General features: G+C 40.1%; 1 pseudogene; it reads left to right on the top strand.

The window, feature by feature from the left end:
* Window positions 1-8,747: 8,747 nt before the first annotated feature.
* LOC101567634 lies at window positions 8,748-9,736 on the top strand (annotated as a pseudogene).
* The last annotated feature ends 1,050 nt before the right edge of the window (window positions 9,737-10,786 follow it).

The following is a 10,786-nucleotide window of genomic DNA, read 5'->3' as shown; positions in this document are numbered from 1 at the left end:
GCTGTCCTGCCAATGCTTAAGCAAAATGGAGATGAGGCTGATGAAAAATAAAACAATTTCTAAGAAAAAAAAATAAGGATGTCAATAGGTGAGTATAATTAAAAAAATTATTTCTTACTTCACCCACAACTCACTCTCTCTCCTGGTTTTAAGAGCCTTTAAAAACCAAGACAAATAGAAACACAAAGCTTTTAAAATACAGAAACTATATAATTTTTCTATATACCTGGTTCCTTAGCATTGCATAAGCAACTTTATGAAACCTGAAGTGAAGAGGGTTTTCTAAACTCCCACAAACAGATCCGCAATCAAAACAATAGATCTTTTTTAGAAAACTGTAACAGATTAATATCTATCTCTTTAAAATAGTGCCATATATGTGAAATACAATGTATGTGTATTTTAAATCCCAGCAATGATTTAGATTTAATTTCATGTCATTCTGTTGCTGTTATCACAGGGACACTTGAATGCCAGACTACAAATGTGGACGGTTGAACATAGTCTAATTTTCTGCAGCAGAAGGAGGCAGAAATGTCCCAGTTTAGTCAGTCTCATTTTGGGTTTTGCAGGTCACACACCAGTCCTTCAGTTCACACAGTTTCTCTATTTCTGGAATCAAAGCTTCCCTCACCTGAAGAGCACTTCAGCCGTGTCAGCTCTGTGAGGAGAGAGCTGATGGCCCTGATTTCTCTGCTGGATATTGTGGGCAAAACAGCATAAAAGTGACAGGTTGAAGGATTCCGATGAAATGTCCCAATTAAAACGCAGTAGAAACACACACACACACACACACACACACACACACACACACGCACCATCACCAGTAATGTAAGTTATGCCAAGAAAAAGGAGAAGAGCGTCGCTGTGACCAACATCACGCAAGACAAAGCACAGGCGAGAAGTTCAAGGGAGGAGTTTTCAAGCTAAAAAAAGGAGATTAGATGTACCACGATAAAGGTGACAGATAACAGGGCCCTGCGGTCAAAGCAGTGCACTCCCCCAATTAAGCAGTGCTGCAGTATTCAGACTCCCTAGGACTTGTAATGAAGGAAAAAGTAAATCTTCATAAAGTTCCTATTTTTATTTATTTTTTTATATTTATTTATTTATTTATTTGCGAAACTGGGGATTGAACTCAGGCCCTTACACTTGCCAGAGAAGTGCTTATTCCACTGAGCCATCTCCGTGGTCCCTAAAGTTCCTATTTTCATCAAAGCAATGTGTGCCTTTCCCAAGCTCATCGTCAAAGGTCTGTCCATGGCCATGTTCTTTGTGTTTCTTCAGCTGCATGCAGAATCCTCGCCCTGTACCATTTCCCATGCACAGATTCGTCCCTGCTATTTATTTGCAAGAATATGAGAAAAACCTAGGTTTCACCCTCACCTTACTAGTGTAGACACAGGAGAGTGGTAATTGCTCCAGAGAAGGAGGTAGCCATGGTGAAGGAAGCCGGCAGGCCTGGAGAGAAACAGCGCATCTCCTGCAAGCCCAAAGTCACGCAGGTGGCCATGGGCTGCGTTCAGGGCACAGCTATTCTGTCTCAGGCCTGCATTTGGCTGGCTTGTGGAATAGCTAACATCTTAACTAACTGCCAAAAGTAGTAAACATGAAAGTTTTACTTTAAGGTATAGTATTGTTTTTAACTCTCGCAGGGTTGTGCAGGTCTAATCCTGTCTCTTTTAGCTGAATGAACTCAGCTACGGAGTCCTGTCTGGGTCTAAATTACCTGACCTACAATGTAGGACTGCAATGTAACTTACCACACAGAGTTTTATGAGGAGTAGATGTCAATATACAGAAAGAACTTATGATAGTACCTGGAAGAGTGTCATGATTTTAGCCGCCAGTACTGAAAATTCCTGATGTCGCATTTGCCAAAGTAACTCTTGCAAAACCAACGCAGGAAAGTGACTCAGACTTGATCAACAAGGTGCATAGTATGGAAGATATAAATAAACAAGTTGTATGCACTCCTACCATGGTGACCTGCTTTCAAAAGCACGCATATGCCCAAAGACACCAAAGCACCGTTCAAAGGTGTATATGAACAGGAGTAATTGTGCAGAAGACAGTAGAAGTCTCATTCTGAAAGCAATGAAAGAAGAAATTTTTGAAATATAGCAGCGCTGAGCTGGGGCTATCACTTAGCAGCACAGTGCCTGCCTGGCAAGCCCAGGGTCCTGAGTTCAACTTCCAGCACCAAAAACAAAACAAAAATATGTAGCAATGCTATTTCAGTGTGTTCTTAATAAAAGAAAGCATCGGAAGTGCCATTGTGGAGACAAAATGTCCTAAACCTTTACTATAATTTGGGGAGAGTAAAATTTCCAAAATACGTGTAAAGTAATGTAGCAACGTTAGTATAGTGATGCTGTTTTTAAAATGCATGTCACAGAAGCACAAGGAATTAACATTTGTTTTAATCGAATTGTTATCTAACATCGAAAATGAAGTAACACATTGAAGAATGTATGTTCAAGAAAGCAAAATGAAGTGTGCTGAACAAACACACATACATATATATACATATATGTATATGTATATATGTTGATTTTTATAGATACATGATCCAGGAGTATTTTCTGATTACTAAATACTTGATTTTCTGAAGAAGTTAAAAAAATTGCTACCCTTACCATTTAATGAGCACTTATAAATAATAGGAACTTCAGTGCAACAAAGTTAAAAATGATTTAAGTGCACGGTTATTTCTTGAAGAAAAAATGCAATAAGCAAAAAATAAGCCTTATTGATAACTGGCTTGGTTGCTTTTTCTCATTTCTGGGACAAAATCTCAGACACCTAAAATTAAAGAAGGAAAGATTTATTTAGCTCACAGTTAGTGGAGGTTTCAGGCCATACTCAGCTGGCTCCAAGGCAGAGTGGCACATGGCAGAGAGCAGCAGCTCACAGCAGCAGAAAACAGCAAAGAGCAAAGGGAGGGGCAGAGGCCACAGCAGCTAGCCAGCCTCTCTCCCTTCCTTCTATGTATTCAGACTGTCCACTCCAGGATGGGTGTAGCACTCACACCCATAATCCTAGCATAGGATCATGAATTAATCACAACCTCTAGAAGCCTGTTGCAATGACTGCATGAGGCTTTGGGGGGACACCTAGACACAAAACATAACAATAAGCAATAAAATCCATTTAAATCACCAATGCAGTTATGCATGAAGTATGCTTAAAAAAGTGATTATTTAAATTTTTAAATGTTTTGCAACAAATACACACTTTTTCATCCCCATCTCAAATACTCTGGTGATCCTCCTACCTCAGCCTCCCAAGTGCTTGCCCTGAGCCACCATGCGTGATTTATCCCATAGTTCTTAACACTTTCTGAAACATGTCTAGGAGCCTACTTTTATCAATGTCTTTAGTTTCACTGTTTTAACTGACCACATGTAATGAATCAATTAAAATGTCTCTCTTTTATGGTCATTTTTATTTGGGGAAAAGCCAGCTCTAGTGGATGAGGACACATACTAATGTTCTTGGAGACCAGCCTTAGGATTGGGTGGCTCTTGATACCAGTGTTCATTCAATTCTTTAAAATCACATCTCTTAAAAACAGAAGAGATGGCTTTCAGAACTGCTTCAGAAAATGGTGCCAAGATAAATATGTTCAAAGTGAAGGGGATTTTGGCAATATGCCTTCTACTGTAACAAATTCTTTTTAATTTAAACATTCATTGTAGGTTTTTGTTCATACCTTGTATTTCCCCTACAAATCATTAGAGATTTAAATTTTTAATGTTCAGAGTTAATAAGGGGTATTGTTGATAACAATTTTTAAAAAATAAACATAGGTACTATGTAAATAAGTATCAAGGGCCAGACAGATAACTCAGTGGACTCAAATGAGTTTATGAGCAAAAATCAAACTACATGGGAAATTCTTCATAGAATCAACAACTGGGATCTCATCTTATTGGGGAGTTTCTGCACACCAAAAGAATGGATTCACGATGAATGGAAAGACAACTCACAAATTGGGAAAAAATCTTAACCCACAGGTATGTGGATAAAGGAGTTCTGCCTAGAATACATGAAGAATTTTTAAGAACCAGGCCCCCAAAATTAAAAAAAAAATCCAAAAATGGGCATCTGAGATGGGTACACACTTCTCATAGGAAGAAAAACAAATGAAAAATAAGTGCATGAAAAAAATACTGGTCATTGAGAAATGCAAATTAAAACAACACTGAAATTCCATCTCACTCCAGAGAAATGACTATTATAAAGAAATCAACCAAGAACAAATGCTAGGGAAGCTGGGGCAGAAAAGGAACCCTTCTCCATTGTTGGTGGGAGTGTAGACCAGTACACCTTCTATGGAAATCAGTGTGGAGACTCCTCAAAATAACAGGGGTGGAAATCTCATTCAATCAGCTGTTTCCCTTCTGGGTGTTTTTCCAGAAGAACTGAAAACATACCACAGTGGTATATACATACCCATGTTTATAGCAGCACAATTTGTCATAGCTAAATCTTGGGAAAAAAACTCAAATGCCCATCAGTTGAGGAATGGATTTTAAAAATGTGATATTTTTATACATGGAGGATTACTAGGCTATAAAGAAAGATTAACTTGAGGCTTTTATAGGTTAAATGGATGCAACTAGAGGCTACACTCGTAAGTGAAGTAAGTCAGATTCACATGAGTAGACATTGTATTGTCTCCCTAGTTTAAGAACTTCAAAGAATAAATAAAGTATCAAAGGTACAATAGATATCGTAAAAGGAAAAGAAACTGAACATAAGAAAGAAATAATTTAGATGAGGAGAAGGAGAAAAGATAAGGAAAAAAGGAAGGGTGAAAATCATGTGTGCATATACACAGGACAGCTACGATGATTCTACTGCTAATTTCTATCAGTTTTTCAAAGGTAGCAGTTAATGCTTAAAATTATTACCTCAACCAATTTTATATGCTAGTATCTGTAATCTGAACAATCACATCAGAAACAGCAATGTGCAATATGACAACCACTGTTGAACACCTTTCCTTCTGTTTTTGTTTTTTCCAAGGTTTTTTGTTTGTATTTTTAAAAGGCGTATCATTTCTAATGTCTTATGTATTAGTTTTATACTCTCTTTAATATAAATTAAAGAAAAATAAAAAGAACAAAAAACCCTCAAGGTTTATTGAAAGGGAGAATTAATGTCTTAACTATGTGATCAATCTTGCACGCCCATGTATGGTCGTCTGGGTAGCCAATTTGATAATAACAATACATAATATAACAGCCATTGTTAATTTTCTGTTTTGAACTTCTTTACTCCTTTTACTGTCTTAGGGTGCTTGTTTTTGCCTTTGTTATTATCTGTTTTTGTTTCTTTCTTCTCCACAATAAAATTTAATAAAACCAGGGAGCTGGGTGTGGTGGTGCAGGCCTGTGATCCCAGCAATCAGAGGGCTAAAGCAGGAAAATGGCAGCAAGTTCAGGACTAGATTGGGCTACATGGTGAGTTCAAGGCCAGCCTAAACTACATAAGGAAGCTCTATAACAGAGAGAGAGAAAAAAAGAGAAGAGAGCACAGAGACAGACAGACAGACAGACAGACAGACAGACACGCACACGCATACAAAGGCAGAGACAGAGACAGAGACAGAAAGGAAGAAATCAGAGTAAAAGAAAAAAAACAGAAAATGAGCAAATACACTAAGAATAAGATAATAATATATTTAATGCCATCTTGTAGCTTTTACTGTTTTTTAAGTTTTCTATGTATACCTTAAAATGAATTTGTTGTTCATTTAGATGAATAATTTTTGTCTTGTAAAATATTACCATAAAAATCCAGCAAACTGGGGGAAGAAATTTAAACAAGAAAAGAAAAGCTCAGTGAAGTAGTTTCAACAGAGTTTCCATGGATTTTAACAACAGAAAAAAAGGCTTAAAGCTCATATTGTGTCTGCTGGGATAGAAAAGATAAATGAACCCTGTAGTCCTATATAAAAAAATATAAATCTATCTCCCCTGATATATTTGCTCAGTACTGCAGAAAAACCATCCAAGTGCTCTATATTTTCTTTTCCAATATTCTCTTCAGTAAGGTGAGCAATAAACATCACAAATGGCTTCAAGAACATGCTATTACCATGTGCTATAAAGAATTCCTTCTTTGATAAGTAAAGAGACCAACATCATCTCTGTTCCTGTATCTATCATGATAATGTAAATTATAAATATACAAACATTTTTATTAAAGTCTTCATTACAAATATATTCTTGTTGAGGTCTTCATTACAAATTCAGTGTTTTCTTGTGTACTCTATTGACTACAAATCTAAATAATCATTATTCAGCTGTTTTAAGTGCTCCCTATAGCATAGCCATATGTACTCTGAATATGGACATAAAACTGCGTTTTTAAAATAGAAAAAGCAAAGTTCCTGTTTTCTGTCAACCCCAGAAAAAAATTCCTAATGACCAAGTCAAGGCAAGGGGTTGCATACCTCCTGGCCTGCGCTTTGGGTGGTGCTTCAGCAAGGTCTCTTCGCAGAAGGAAGGTCCTGAGTTCGCGTTCATGATGGATGAGATCGTGATTGCTCTACTCTGGCCCCATCACCCTCGTCTCCAGGTGGCTCGCCTGGAGGCCTACAAACCTGAGCCAGGCACCATCAGAACATCTGACTTCTAACTCTTGGCTCTCTGAAGCTCAGCCCTCAATATCATACAAAAGACCCAGAGAGTGATGGATGTTACCCTCCCCCAAACCAGGGATTCACGGGGCATTAGAAGCCAGTAACAAAACCCAAAAGAAATTTTGACTACACAGCAATCTTGAATGTTTATCTTACAAAATAAAATTTATAAACTATGTAAGAGACAAATGAAGACCTCGGAAAATATAAATTTCATATATATATGAAATATATATATGAAATATATATAACAAATATTCTTTGTATCTAAAAATCCCTTAGAGAACAACATAAAAAAGGCCACGCCCCCATTAAAAACTGTGCCAAAAGATATCCCCTGACTTTTCCAACAAACAAATTTCCCCAATTTTATAATCATACAAAAAGGAAGCAAATTTACTCATAGCAAAACCTTGAGACACCATTTTTTACCCAATGAACTTGCAAAAACAGTTGGTAACCTTTTGGGACAATGATCGTGGGACACTGCAGAGTCGGCTATAAATCGCTGGTGGTTGTACAAGTTCCAGTAAAAAATCTAAGAAGTCCAAGAGCAAAATACTTGGTTGGAGTGATCCCACTTTTGGAAACTGTCCAAGAAATACACTCATTTTTGTCTAGCACTGACCTCTGACCTTTGGTGTAGAGCTTTGGTGCAGTTATAACCTTAGCACCTACTGAAGTTTGGGTGCAGAGCTATTAAGTTTGAGTTTATCCAGTTATGCCTGGCCTGGGTCTAGCTGTTGTGTTCAGCTCCTTCCTGCTGCAGCCCTTGGAAATGAACCTGTTGCACCCCTCTGGCACAACAGTGAACCCATGGTGCCCTCTGTTGTGCCCCTGGCCCAGGGGCACAGGGGAGCACAGAAGCTCTCCCTCACACTAGTCAGGTCTTGACTTGGGCTGGACCTGGGGCTCCCGAGAGCGTCGCAGAAGTTCTCATTCACTTGACGGGCTTGGGGGCAGGGGCTCCAGAAGGTTACAGGGGTCCCAGGGCACAGTAGAGGGTCTCACGTGGGTGCCTGAGTTTTGGTCTGGAGGAGTCCTGCGGGTGCAGGGAAGCCGGAAACTCTCCCACATGCTTGCCAAGGAATGCACTCAAACAGTGCATAATAACGCAATTATTTATTTCAACATTGCTTTTAGTAGCAAAAGGCTGGAAATATTCTACATTCTCATTAGCAGCAGATTCTCTAAATAAAAAGTAACATATGCAGTGACACATCATGGGCTAATTAAAAAGAATAAGATAGACCTGCAGACAGTAAGACCTTGGTACTCAGCTGCTTTGAAACTCACTGAATTTGGTGCTTGACCCATTCTGACACAAAGATTCTATCCTGGTACTGATTACCTGTTTGCCACTTGATGTGCCAATTTGTTTGGTGCTGCTTGCTTTTGTACTTCTGGTACTTCTCGGAACCAATTGACCTGGACCAAGGTACATGGTGACTTAAAAAAGAAAAAAAGAAAGGTACAGAAGAATTACACACTTTGCTTTGAGTTTCCATGAAGTCCACAGGCTTCTGTGTATGTAGGCAATGTATCAAAGGAGTCATTTCACCTTTTTGCTAGTCATAGTCAAGTTTTGTAGAGTGTTTACAATATGCCAGCATGGTTGTAAGTGGTTTACTTGATTATTTTGCAAGCATTAGATGCAATTACATGTGTTAGGTATAATTACTACGTGGGCATTTCTTCCCAATGGGAAAAATAAGGTCTAGAGCGAATAAGTAACTTGCCTAAAGTAACGTGGTTAACAACTACAAGCTGTGCTTTGAATAGAGTAGCACTGGGTCTAGGGTCAGTATTTTAACCAGTAAATAGTTTACCTAGGGAATAGGAAAACTAGAGATCAGGATTAGAAGGAATATTAATATTCTATATTATCATTTAGAAATATCTTTCAAAACACGAAAATAAAAAATTATTCAAAATATCACAAATTTAAAAGTGTATTTGAAAAAAAACAAGGAAAAATAGGAAAATATTCTCAAAATTCTGATAATATCTAATGAAGAAGGACTGGCTGGCTGTTGGAGCTGAATCAGGACCACTTCCAATTCGAGATTAGGTGGGATTTGGAACTGTGAAGATGCGGAAGGAAACCCCACCTCCCCTAGCGCTCCCAGTGGCCCGCGAGTGGAACCCTCCTCCTATGTGTCGCCTGTGTGGAGCGTCAGCTGGAGGCTGAGTGATACCGATCTGATGGGGCGCTTCTGCTCCGCGCCCCCAGCCTCAGTGGTCCCTGCTGGGCTGGCTCCCTCTGGCTTTTCGGGGACCCAGGAGCTGCTCACAGTGAAGGCTTCTGCTCTGCTGGTGTCCAGACAGAGTTGCAATGGCTGACCTCGCGTGGGCGGGGGACAGAGGTATCCTAGTGGCTTCTGGTTCAGGTGCTGTTGAATTGTGGCAGGTGGATGAGAATGAGACACTCACTGTCAGCAAGTTTTGCAAGTATGAGCACGATGACACTGCGGCTCCAGCTGCTGTCCTGAGCTCTGGCACACGAGCCGTCAGCAGTAGCAAAGACTTCTGCATCGAGATGTGGACCTGGCTCAGCAGGTGGTACTAAACTCATACGGAGCGGAGCTCATGCAGGGCAGGTGACCTGTGTTGCTCCCTCTCCCCGCAAGGACTCCAAGTTTCTTTCATGCAGCGAGGGCAATAGAATTTTACTCTGGGATACCTTGTGTCCCCAACCAGCGTCACAGATGGGCCGCAGCTCCTCTGGCTACCTCCCCGGCTTGGCATCCTCAGCAAAGTGAAGTCTCTGTCTTTAGTGACAAGAATGGCATTGTGCCCCTTGTGGATACCAAGAGTGCAAGTTATGTGCTCAGCTCACCAGACTGGTGTTCTCCTGGCACAGCATTCACTTCCTGCCTCCCTCAGTGAAGACCTCACTGTGCTGGACGCGAGCCTTTCTGAGGTGTTTACAAGCCAGCACATAGACTTTGTGAGCGATGCCACTCGGTCCCCACTCAACCACTCCCTCCTTACCACAGTGGGCTGGGACCATGAAGTCACCGCCATGTCCTGCCCGTAGGCCCTCTCACGGACCTCAGACCTGAGAGTACCGCTGAGTAGATTGTATTTAAGGAAAAGGTAGACCCCTGTGAGATTCACTCCTCTGTCGTGCCTCGGTTTGTGAGACAACACAGAGACTTGTGCAGTGTGTTGATATACTATGTCTGTGAAGTTAATAGTGATTGTATTTCAGCCTGAGGGAAGCTGGATTCTGGGATACTATAGTTGAAGCAAGGAAAAATTTTCTAGAAAATGGATATATGTGAGCACCTTTGTAGGCCTATAGTTTTTTGAGGGAAGGGTTAATACCATCCTCAGTTTTCCCAAGCACTCCTCCCTCCCCCAAAAAAGTTGACTAAGTTTTATGCTTTTCAAGTAACTACTTGTGGGGAATTGGCTAAGTTTTTGGAAGTAGATCTTATGTTATTTATAAAGACAAGGGCAACTTATTTTATAGAGCTTAATTCACAGTTACAGGGAGTAGCAACTCATGCCAAAGAATCCAACCCAGCTCCTTTGAAGAGGAGGCAAGACATACTCAGTGCAGTTCGCACAGCTCCGTGCCTTTCAGCTGAATCAGAGGCCTGGGTGGCGCTCATATAATGCCTGCCCCTCTGCCCCCTTGGCGTTGTGTGTAAGGGATGAGTGTTTATCCATCATAGGGGGAAGCTAGGGACGATGGAGAACTTGAGGGCATTTCAGCGAAGCTAGAAAGCTGGCGTGGACTTTTGCAGAGAAATTTTGTCTTTTTTCCCACCCAACACCAGCCTGGAGTCTGCCCTGCTTCTGGACTCTTTCTCTGGATATAGAAAGTCTGAGTGCTGTACTGTGGACTCCTCTAGGATTTTTGAATGCAGAGTCAGGGAAAGAATGAAATACTTACTGGTTGGTGAATTAAGAGATTATATGTTTGTTGTTTTTGAAAAAAGAAGAAGAAGAAGAAGAAGAAGAAGAAGAAGAAGAAGAAGAAGAAGAAGAAGAAGAAGAAGAAGAAGAAGAAGAAAAGAAGAAGAAGAAAAAGAAGAAGAACAAGATTAAGAAGAAGAAGAAAAAGAAGAAGAAGAAGAAGAAGAAGAAGAAGAAGAAGAAGAAGAAGAAGAAGAAGAAGAA

Source organism: Octodon degus, unplaced genomic scaffold (assembly GCF_000260255.1).
Source record: "Octodon degus isolate 3935 unplaced genomic scaffold, OctDeg1.0 scaffold00061, whole genome shotgun sequence".
Classification (NCBI taxonomy): Eukaryota; Metazoa; Chordata; class Mammalia; order Rodentia; family Octodontidae; genus Octodon; species Octodon degus.
Note: the sequence above shows the minus strand (reverse complement) of the source record. Positions and strands in the feature narration are given on the sequence as shown.